Raw genomic sequence first — 13,150 nt, 5'->3', positions numbered from 1 at the left:
AGAGCTGAAAAAATTCTGCTTAAACATGAGCTATTCTACAGTAAATCAAACCTCATGTCAAAGAAGAGCTTTAGCACAAAGCCAATCAACAAAAAGCCCTAGGCAAGAGAGAGAAACTGACTTCCAGGGAAAACTCATCAAGAAAAATCAGATGCCTAAACATCAGCAAAAAATTAAAACCTATACTAAGAAACAGGCAGATATAACCCAGTCAAAGGAACAAATTAAAACTTCAGATAGGATACAGGATTTGAAACAACCAATCAATGATGTTCAAACAACTCTCTTAAATCAATTCAAGGAGATGAAAGACAATATGGCTAAAAAGACAAAAGAAGATACTGAGTGAGACAGAAAAGAATTTGAAAGTATGAAAAGAAACATAACAGAACTTATGGGAATGAAAGGAACAACAGAAGAAATTAAAAATTCACTGGAGGCATGCAACAGCAGATTTGAAAAGCCAGAAGAAAGAATCAGTGAACTAGATGATAGGACAATCAAAATCTTACAGACAGAAGAACAGAGAAAAGAATGGAAAAAAATTGAGCAGGGTCTCAGGGAACTGAATGACAGCATGAAACGCACAAATATATGCATCATGGGTGTCCCAGGAGAAGAGAAGGCAAAAGAAAAGAATATTTGAGGAAATTCTGGCTGAAAATATCCCAACCTTATGAAAAATCAATTAAAGGTGAATTGTAGAACTAAATAGAAAAAGCAAAACAATACAACTTCTAGAAGATAATGTAAGAAAATGCCTTTGTGGCCTTGGAATAGGAAAAGATATTTTAAATAGGATGTATAGGTTAAACTAAAATTAAGGTTTTCTATATTAGAAGAACATAAAGAAGAATTTGAAAGAGTAAGTAGAAAAATAGCAGATCTTATGGAAATGAAAGATACTGTAGAGCAAATTAAAAATATACTAGAGACACACAACAATAGATTTAAAAAGCAGAAGAAAGAATAAGCAAACTAGAAGACAGAGAAATTGAATGCAAACACACAAAAGAACAAATGTGAAAAAGAAGGAAAAGTTTGAACTGGTTCTCAGGGAAATGATGGACAACATGAAGCACACAAATGTAAGAATCATTAGGGTCCTAGAAGGAGAAGAGTAAGGGCTAGGAAGAGTATTGGAGGATATAATTTGGGAAAATTTCCCAACTCTTATAAAAGACATAACTATGCAAATCAAAGAAGACCAATGAAGTCCTAATAGAATAAGTCCAAACAGACCCAGTACAAGACACAAACTAATCAGATTGTTAGATGCTGAAGAGGAGGAGAAAGTCCTGAAAGAAGCAAGAGAAAAGCGATTCACCACATACAAAGGAATCCACATAAGACCAAGTACTGACCACTAACAAGTATCATGGAGGCAACAAGGCAGAGGTATGACATATTCAGAATTCTGAAAGAGAAAAATTGCCAGCTAAGAATCCCTTATTCAACAAAACTATCCTCCAAACCTGAGGGAGAGTATAAAACTTTCACAAACAAATGCTGACAGAATTTGTTAACAAGAAACCTACCCAACAAGAAATACTAAAGGGAGTCCTCTCTGTTGAAAGAAAAACAGAGAGAGAAGTCTGGAGAAGGACATAGAATTGAAGAATATTAGTAAGGGTATCTTAAAGGATAAAGAGAGAGAGGGAAAAATAGATATGACAAATAAAAACAAAGAATAATATGGATGGTTCAGTACTGCTTTTACAGTAATAACTTTGAATCTGAATGGAATAAACTTCCCAATTAAAAGATACAGACTGGCAGAATGGATTAAAAAGTATGATCCATTGATATGCTGTTTACAAGAGACTCATTTAAACCCAAGGATACAAAAAGATTGAAAGTGAAATGGTGGAGAAACATATTCCACATGAGTTGTAGCCTAAAGAAAGCACAGGTAGCTATACTAATATCAGACAAAATACTCTTTAAATGCAAAGATGTCATAAGAGACAAGGAAGGATACTAGATATTTTAAAAGGGGACAATTCACTAAGAAGAAATAACAATCACAAATGTTTATGCATCCAATTAAGGAGCTCCAAAGTACATGAGAGAAACTTTGGCAAAACTGAAGGGAGCAATGGACGTTTATACAATAATAGTGGGGGACTTCAAATCACCACTCTGTTCTATAGAAAGAACAACCAGACAGAGGATCAATAAAGAAATAGAGAATCTAAACAATGTGATAAATGAATTAGACATAACAGACACATATAGATTGTTGCATCCCCAAACACCAAGATATTCATTCTTCTCCAGTGCTCCTGAAACATTCTCTAGGATAGATCATATGCTGGGGCAAATACAGGTCTAAATATATTTGAAAAAATTGAAATTATTCACAGCTCTTTCTCACATAATGGAATGAAGCTGGAAATCTATAATCACCAAAGAACCAGAAGGTTCACAAATATACAGAGGTTAAACAACACACTCTTAAAAAATCAGTGGTTCAAAAAAGAAATTGCAAGAGAAATCAGTAAATATCTAGAGACAAATGGAAACAAGATTAAAATATATCAAAACCTATGGGATGTAGCAAAGATGGTGCTGAGAAAGAAATTTATAGCTCTAAATGTATACATTAAAAACGAGGAAAGAGCTAAAACCAAAGACCTAACTGTACAACTGAAGAAGGCAGAGAAAGTGCAACAAACTAACACTAAAGCAAGTAGAAGAAAAGAAATAACAAAGATTAAAACAGAAATAAATGAACTGCAGAACAAAAAAACAATAATCAATAAAACCAAAAGTTGGCTCTTTGAGAAGATCAAACAAGATTCATAAACCCTTAGCTAGACTAAAAATGTAAAACAGAGAAGACACAAACAATATCAGATACTGGGGGGAGCCGTTAGCATGGATCCCAAAAAAATTTAAAATAATCATAAGAGGATACTATGAACAACTGTACACCAACAAACTAGAAAATTCAGAGGAAATGGAAAATATCCTGGAAACACACCATCAACCTACACAGACTCAAGAAGAAACAGAAGACCTCAACAAACAATCACATGTATAGAGATCCAATCATTCATCAAAAGCCTTCCTACAGAAAAAGCTCAGGGCCAGACGACTTCACAGGGGAATTTTACCAAACATTCCAAAAAGAACTAACACCATTCCTGCTCAAACACTTCCAAAAAATTGAAGAAAAAAGTACACTACTTAACTAATTTTATGAAGCTAACATCACTCCAATACCAAAACCAGATAAAAATACTAAAAGAAAGAAAAACTACAGGTCAATCTCCCTAACGAATCTAGATGCAAAAATTCTCAACAAAATACTTGCAAATTGAATCCAAAGCAATATTAAAAGAATTATACACCAATACCAAGTGGGGTTCATTCTAGGCATGCAAGGGATGTTGGACATAAGAAAATCAATCAATGTAATATAACACATTAACAAATCAAATGGGAAAAATCACCTGATCATCTCAATTCATGCTGAAAAAGCATTCAACAAAATTCAGCAGCCTTTTCTGATAAAAACATTCAAAAGGTAGGAATTAAAGGAAACTTCTTCAATATGATAAAGGGCATATGTGAAAAACCTACAGTCAGCATCATACTCAATGGTGACAGGCTAAAAGCCTTCCCCCTAATATTGGGAATGAGACAAGGATGCCCACTGTCACCACTATTATTCAACATTGTGATAGAAGTTCTAGCTAGAGCAATTAGGCAACAAAAAGAAACAAATGCCATCTAAATCAGAAAGGAAGAAGTAAAACCATCATTATTTGGTACGATCCGATATTTGAAAAATCCAAATTGACAACAAAAGCTACTTGAGTTAATAAAAAAATTCAGTATAGTGGCAGGATACAAGATTAATGCACAGAAAGCAGTAATGTTTCTATACACTAGTAATGACCTAAATGAGGAGGCAATTAAGAAAAAAATTGCATACACAATAGCAACTAAAAGAATCAAGTACCCAGGAATAAACTTAACCAAGGACGTAAAGGACCTCTACACAGAAAACAACAAAACTTTGCTAAAAGAAATCAAAGAAGACCTAAATAAGTGGAAAGATTTCTGTGTTCATGGATAGGAAGGCTAAATATTGTTAAGATGTCAATTCTTCACAAATTGATCTCCACATCAATGCAATACCAATTAAAATTCCAACAACCTACTTTGCAGACTTGGAAAAACTAGTTATCAAATATATTTGGAAGGAAAAGGGGCTTTATATTGCCAAAAATCTCCTTTAAAAAAAAAAAGAAGAAAGTGGGAGGACTTACAATTACTGACTTTAAAGCTTATTAAAAAGCCTTAGTGGTCAAAACAGCATGGTATTGGCACAAATATAGACATATTCATCAATGGAATCAAATTGAGAGTTCAGAAATAGGCCCCAGATATATGGTCAACTGATTTTTGACAAGGCTCCCAAATCCACTGAACTGGGACATAATAGTCTCTTCAATAAATGAGGCTGGTAGAAATGGATATCCATATCCCAAAGAATGAAAGAGGACCCCTACCTCACACCCTATACAAAAATTAACTCAAACTGGATCAAAGACCTAAATATAAAATTCAGTATCATAAAACTCTTAGAAGAAAATATAGGGAAACATCTTCAAGACCTAGTGATAAGAGATAACTTCTTAGATCTTACACCCAAAGCATAAGCAACACAAGAAAAAATAGATAAATGGGAACTCCTCAAAACTGAAAGCTTCTGTACCTCAAAGGACTTTGTCAAAAAGGTGAAGAGGCAGCCAACTCAATGGGAGAAAATATTTGGAAACCATGTATATGAAAAGGGTTTGATATCCAGTATATATAAAGAAATCTTACAACTCAATGACAAAAGAACAAACAACCAATTATAAAATGGGCAAAAGATATGAACAGACATTTTTCCAAAGAGGAAATACAAGTAACTAAAAAACACAGGAAAAGATGTTCATCTTCATTAGCTATTAGGGAAATGCAAATCAAAACCACATGAGGTAACATCTCACATCTGTAAGAATGGCTGCCATTAAACAAACAGGAAATTACAAATACTGGAGGGTATGTGGAGAAATTGAACACTTATTCATGCTTGTGGGAATGTATAATGGTGCAGCCTCTATGGAAGACAGTTTGGCAGTTCCTCAGAAAACTAAATACTGAGTTGCCCTACAACCCAGCAATTCCACTAGTCAGCATTTACCCAGAAGATCTGAAAGCAGTGACACTAACAGACATTTGCACACTGGTGTTCATAGCAGCATTATTTACAATTGACAAAAGATGGAAACAATCCAAATGTCCATCAACAGATCCGTGGGTAAACAAAATATAGTATACACATACAATGGTATATTATGCAGCAATAAGAAGGAATGAGGTCTCAAAGCATGTGACAACATGGATGAGCCTTGAGGGCATAATGCTGAGTGAAATAAGCCAGACACAAAAGGATAGATATGAGTCCCCTAGAAAAGATAACCTCAGAGTCTTAAAATGTAGACTATAGGGGACCTAGAGATAGACAGAACGTAGTGATGGGGGAGCAGTTACCTAACAGGTACAGACTTGTTAACGAGGATGAATTTAAAAATCTATGGGAATAGGCGGGGGGTGGTGGTGGATGATTTGGGTGTTCTTTTTTACTTTAATTTTTTTATTCTTTTTTTCACTTTTTCTGGTACAAGGAAAATGTTCGAAAAATAGATTGGGGTGATGAATGCACAACTATATGATGGTACTGTGAAAACTGCACACTTGGGATGATTGTATGGTATGTGAATATGTCTCAATAAAAATGAATTTTAAAAAAATCTATGGGAATGGATAGAGGGAGTGATAATTCAGTAGTGGGAATATAAGTAATAGTATATATTGAAGATGACTGTGATTGAAAGGCATTGTTTCAAGTCATGTATCTCACTGATTAGCACTACAAATATATGTAAGTTCTTGCATGAACTACTTCAGAGGTATGACACTTGTACAAAGAGTTAATCATAGAGTGGTATAGGGAGAAACTATGTATTGCATGCTATGGACTATATTTAACAGGTATACCTTACTAGTACCACACCATTACTTGGAGAAAAATAAATGGGGGGTAATAAGAGTTATGGGGTGTTCTGGGTTTTCTCTTCGGTGTGGGTGTATGTATCTGTTATTTTTCTCTTTGGAGCAATGAAAAGGGTCTTAAATCGAGAATGATGACCACTGTACAACTAAAGGTGGATACTGTGAGACGTTGATTATGTATTCTGGATAGAATATATGCTATGTGAATATATCTCAACAAAATCTGCAAATTCAAGCTAAATAAGTAAGCAAATAAACAGAAAGATTTAAGTGCTAAAGAAAATGCAGAGAGAGAGATATAACTATTCAAAGTTTGTAGGGTAGCAGAACGGGGCAGCCCCTCCAGAGGGTAATGTAGCGGATCCAGAAGAAGCGAAATACAGGGTCACCATATGATTAGGCAAGCGCAAGCCCAATGCTAGGGATATATTCGGAAGAACTGAAGGCAGGGACTCAAATAGACATTTGCACACTGATGTTTATGGTGGTATTATTCTTGGTAGCCAATGACTGAAGGTGGCTGAGGGGTACACTGACTGAGGAGCAAAGAGCAAACTGTGGTATATACATATGATGGAATATTGTGTGGCTACAGAAAGAAATGAAGTTGTGAGGCTCGCAACAAGGTGGATGAACCTGGAGGACAATATGTTGAGCAAAAATAAGCCAGAAACAAAAGGACAAATATTGTATGCTCTCATTTAGAAAATACTTATAAGAAAATTAGGGCCTGGTTTTAAGCTCTTACAGTAGTCGCATTTGCTCCTGAGTGTGCCAGTCTGAATGTATTATGTCCCCCAAAATGCCATTACTTTGATACAGTCTTGTGTGGGCAGACGTATTAGTGTTGATTAGATTGTAATTCTTGATTGTTTCCATGGAGGTGCAACCCACCCAACTGTACGTGATACCTCTGATCCGATAATTTCCATGGAAGTGTGGCCCTGCCCATTCAGTGTGGGCCTTCATTAATTTACTAGAGCACTATATAAGCTCAGATAGAAGGAGCGAGCTTGCTACAGCTAAGAGGGACACTTTGAAGAATGCACAGAAGCTAAGAGAGGAGCTGCAGCTTACAGAGACATTTTGGAGACAGCCTTTGAAAGCAAACTTTTGCTCCAGAAAAGCTAAGAGAGGACAAATGCCCCAAAAGCAACTAAGAGTAGCATTTTGAGGAGCTACAGCCTGGAGAGGAACGTCCTGGGAGAAAGCTATTTTGAAACCAGAACTCTGGAGCAGACGCCAGTCATGTGCCTTCCCAGCTAACAGAGGTTTTCCAGACACCATTGGCCAACCTCCAGTAAAGGTACCTGATTGTTCACACCTTATCTTGGACACTTAATTGCCTTAAGACTGTAACTTTGTAACCAAATAAACCCCCTTTATGAAAGCTGATCCATTTCTGGTGTTTTGCAAAAAGGCAGTATTAGCAAACTGGAATACTGAGTTTTAAGTGTTATTTTTAAATACTTAGATGCTGTATAACTTGGTATTTCCCTGGAACTTTGGGTGACTATGTGACACCGGAGACTCAGAGTTGGATTCCGCAGCTCTGAAATTCAGCATTACTCCATAGAGCAATTGTTAAAGAAGCTGAAAAAGAGATCAGACTTCAATTAGAGATATGAACAAAGCTGATCTGGTTGGGACTAAGGTAAATCCATACAAGGTAGGATAATATTGTCTGTTTGCTAAAACTTCACCTTCTGTGTGATACCAAATGAAGTGATGTTTATTTTGCCCAAGATCTAAATTTTCTGCAGCACACAATCTAACTTAACCTGTGTAGCCAGTTCCTTTAAACAACCCAAACACATGGAGCATAGAATAGGGAATGAGATCTTGTAATTCTGTAAAGTTTAATGTAATACCCTGATATATTCCAAAGTTATGTTGTGCAGATAATAAAAAGTATTTGCAAAGTCCCTTCAGAGACTGGAGAAAAAATATGGAACTATTAAACTTCCCCACCTGGGAAATTCCCTATACTCTCTCAAACATTAGGGACCCTGAATTTAATAAGCAAAGTCTTCAATCATGAGGCTTCTGCTTATGGAAATTAGTTCTCTAATGGGGAAGCTAAGCCTACATATAATTATGCCTGAGTCACTTCCAGAGAACCTCTTTTGTGAAGCCCAATTCTGTAAGTAAACTCATTACCCTTCCCCCTACACAGGATATGACTTCCAGGGGTGTAAATCTCCCTGGCAATGTGGGACGTGACTCCCAGGGATGAGCCTGACCCTGGCATTGTGGGATTGACAATGCCCTCCTGACCAAAAGGGGGAAAAGAAATGTAACAAAATAAGGTTTCAGTCGCTAAAAGATTTCAGATAGAGTTGTGAAGTCATTCTGGAGGTTACTCTGATGCAAGCCTCAGTTAGATATTGCAGGTTGCCACAGTATGCCAAGCCCCAACTAATAGTATTCCTGAAAACTCTAAAGAATACCCAGGGCTATATCTGAGACTCTATAAACGTTTCACTCACTAAGTTTATTTTTCAGAAACTTAAAACTTTCAGATTGTTCTTATGCCAGCATGAGCCATGAAACTCAGAGGTACCAGTCTCTCCAAGAACATCAACCAGTTGCATTCCCCTAGCTCATAATGTCAACACCCCTTTTCAACATGAAGAAGTTAGAATGGTCACTGCCCAAACATTCCTGAAGATTGAGAGAATGATCAAATGAGAGGGAGGAGGTGTAACAAAGAAGATAGGATTTGTCAAATGATTGTGTCTGCTGAAACATTAAATGGATGTTTCTTTTCAGTCTCTGGTCTATTAGAACAGCTAGAATGAAATAACTGAAATTGTGGAACTGTAACCCATGCTACACTCTGAAAATTGCTCTATAACTACTCGTTAAACCGTACTTTGAAAGTAATCACTTTTCTGCATATACGTTATATTTCACAATAAAAAAAGTTTTTAAAAAATGACTTCTGTTCATCAAATGAATTATTGGGAGAGAGAAAAAGAAAGCCACAGAGGGAAGAAAATATTAAACCACACATAACTTACAAAGGAATTGTAGCCCAAATTCATAAGGAATACATACAAATTCAATAAGAGAAAAAGAAAACCTAGTAGGAAGAGGAGACTTCAAGGAGACTCATAGAAGATGATATCCAAATGGTCAATAAACATATTAAACTATGCTCCAATTCATTAGTCATTAAGAAAATGTAAACCAAAACCAAACTGAGATATTCCTACACCTCCACAACAACGGCTAATTAAAAAGTCTGGTAATACCAAAGTGTTGGTATGAATACAGAACAACAGCAACTCTTATACATTGCAGGGAGAAGTGTAAAATAGTGCAACCACTTTGAAAAAGTTTCACATTATTGCCAAAATTAAGCATAAACATGTTCTTTGACCCAGCAATTCCATTCTTAAGCATATAGACAAGGAGAATGCATTCACATGTGTACCAAAATATATGAGCAAGAATATTAATACCATCATTATTCATAATGGCCAAATATTGTAAATTGACAAACATGATACAAAAGGACCAGCTTGTTATTTTTTAAGTGCCAAGGTCAGGAAAATTAAGGAAAGACTAACAAGAGGTTCCAGACTGTGGAAGACTAAAGCAAAATGACAACTAAATGCTAAGTGTGATCCTGGATCACATAAATGCCCTTATTAATAATCATACAGCCATGACTCCTTTCTTAAGCTTTCCATTGCCTCTGCTTTACCTCAGTTTCTCAAGATATTTCACTTGGACCAGTTGAGCAGCCTTCTAACACTTCACTCTACTTCACCCTCAGTTAAATTGAGCTTGCTAAACAAGAATTTAATAATAACATTATTATTATCATTCCCCCATATAAAACTTTTCTGAGTCTCCCTGTCTATAAGATCAAGTCCAAATCCCTCACTTGCTTCTCCCAATACCCAGCTCTTCTAGCCAAGATCAGCAAAGCTGCCTACCTGACTCACAGCCGACCAGATACACATAAGGGAGTCCAGTCAAGACTAGAAAAGCCATTTGGCTGAGCACAACCCAAACTGTCAACCAATAAAACTGTGAGTTAAATAAATGTTCTTTTAAACTATGAAGTTTTGGAGTGGTTTTCAATGGGAAAATAGCTATTGTTTCAATTCCCTTTCTGAATATACTCCCTAACTAATGAGTCTTTCTGGAATACTAGAATGTTAGTGGGTATGGAATTTAATATTGTAAGTTCTAATTTGTAAAACTGTTCAGGATTAGGACTAGGGTCAGGTGAGTGAGGGACCTGCCTCAGGTGCAAAATTTAAGGGGATGCCTAAATACTTGGTAATCAAGAGTAGGACTATTTTAACGCAATGCTTTTTTTAAATAAAAATTAACGAAAAAATCCATAATGAACAAAATACCAAATTTTTAAAGAAAGACTAAATTAGACAACAATACAACTGTAATTGTTACTTAACATCTGAGAGAAATCAATGACTAAGGAAGCTCAACCAATTTAAAGTAAGTTGTTAAGGAGACAACAGAAACAACTGATTCTTTATTCCTGAGACTATTTAACATGAAACACTTGATTATAAACTGACTTTCTCAATAACAGTAAATTCATGTTTTGCTGAAAAATACCATAGACTGAAATAATAAACAGCCCTCCCTATCTTCCCCCACCGCCTGACTGATGGACGTCACAAGTGCATCACTGAAGGAACAGAAAAGGCAGTTGTTGAGACTAGTCACAGATGGAGTTTGCAATGATAGGAAAAACCAACTTAAATTTAGACAGTGGTTTTAGATTCAAAATAATGAACACAAGGCTACATTAAAGAACCTGTTATAGAAGGCTGATACAATATGCTCATTTTTAAGCTCTTTAGCCAAATATTAAAATGGTTCCACCACACTTTCACTAACATTAAAATAAAATCTCAGAAACCTATCCTTTATCATTTCTTCTTAATGTATTTGAAGCAAACTATTGGGGAAAATGTATTTACTTATTATGCAACTCACTTGTTTGCAATAAAGCCTCTTATGCATGTAAGCAATTAATGAAGTTTAAATTTCTCTAATGTGGTCTTGGGCCCTGCCAATACCCATGAAGTAAAAAGACTTTGGCATCTGGGTTTTTAATAGGGACTTTAAATAATGAACAAGAATACCACATATCAACTCAGCTGGATGAAATATATTAAGATAATGTAAAGACTTTTAGATATACTAAATCAGAAAAAAAAAACTTTAACTTATAAATATTGTTTCTTTGGGTATTGGAATAAGTATAACAATATAGGATGCCCTATAAGTATAATCACCATTCCTGAGCTATCCTCCAAACATGATGTAGATATGATATATGTCTCAATATTACAGATGGGGCTGCCACTCATTTGATAATAATGAAGACTATACCTCTCTTACTAGTAAAAGGCAAAACTCAAAAAAGAAGTTCTCGGCAGAGCGGTAACTTCTGTCTTTCCTGGGCCACAGCCGCTGTGGAACCTTAACTCCTGTAAGTAAGTCCTATTAAACTCATGTCTGACTCTGTGCCTGGTGTGTTCTTGGTCCTAGGGCTAAGCTGGGTTGTGACAAGAGATACTGTATTTTTCACAAATTGAATGTTCGTGGCACTCATGTGCTGAGCAAGTCTATCAGTGCCATTTTTTTACAACAGCATGTGCTTATTTTGTGTCCCTGTGTCACATTTTAATTAAGAATGTACATTGTTTTTTTAGATATAAAGCTATTGTACACTTAATAGACTACAGTATAAACAACTTTTACATGCACTGGGAAACTGTAACCAAGAAATTAGGATTTAAGAGCTGATTATGATTACTGAATCATTACATAGATATTCCTTTTTACTTTCTGGTATATTAGAGTAGACAGAAGGAAATACCTGACCTGAACTGTAATCCAGCTGCCTTAATCTCTGATAATGATTTATAGCCTTTATCTTGTGCCCTTGTGATTGTAAAAATCTTGTGACTAACCTTCATTTGTACCCATTTATCCAGTTTTTCTTCTTTACAGTCATACGACCTCCCAAAATGGGCCCGCCTGACATGTGCAGTAGCTTAGACTTTAACCTACAAGTCACCTATACCTCATTATAATACTAAAAATCATACCCATCATCATTTTAAGGCTGCCATTTTCTTACATACATTCTGTGGCTAAGCATGTAATCAGTCTATGCATGCTCAACAATGAGATCACTTCTAATCACATCCTCTGGGGCCACTGTACTCATTATTCTAAAATCTGTCTATCTTTTGATGCTATAAAACTATCAAAATTACCGCAGTTCAATGGGAGATGATATTTGGAAACCACATATCAGATAAGGGTTTAATATCCCAAATATATAAAGGGATCCTACAACTCAACAACAGAAAGACAAACAATCCAATTAAAAAATGGGCAAAAGATATGGACAGACGCTTTTCTGAAGAGGAAATACAAATGGCTCAAAAACATATGAAAAAATGCTCAATTTCACTGGCTATTAAGGATATGCAAATCAAAACCACAATAAGATATCATCTCACACCTGCTAGAATGGCCATTACCCAAAAAAAAAACAGAAAATTACAAGTGAAAATTACAAGTGCTGGAGAGGATGTGGAGAAAAAGGCACACTTATTCATTGTTGGTGGGAATGTAGAAAGGCACAACCACTCTGGAAGACAGTATGGAGGTTCCTCAGGAAGCGAAGTACAGATTTGCCATATGACCCAGCTATTCCATTGCTAGGTATGTACTCAAAGGAACTGAAAGTTAAGACATGAATGGACATTTGTAAACCTATGTTTATTGCGGCATTATTCCCGATTGCCAAGAGATGGAAACAGCCCAAATGTCCTTCTAGGGACAAGTGGATAAACAAACTGGTATACACACGTGAAGGAATATTATGCAGCTATAAGACAGAACAAAGACATGGAACATATAATAATGTGGATGAACCTTGAGGACATTATGTCAAATGAAGTTAGCCAGAAATAAAGGGACAGATACTGTATGGTCTCACTAATATGAACTAACATTAATGAGCAAAGTTTGAGAGTAAAAGCTGATAACACAGGCTATCAGGAGCTAG

This window comes from Choloepus didactylus, chromosome 8, assembly GCF_015220235.1.
Source record: "Choloepus didactylus isolate mChoDid1 chromosome 8, mChoDid1.pri, whole genome shotgun sequence".
Taxonomy (NCBI): domain Eukaryota; kingdom Metazoa; phylum Chordata; class Mammalia; order Pilosa; family Megalonychidae; genus Choloepus; species Choloepus didactylus.
Note: the sequence above shows the minus strand (reverse complement) of the source record.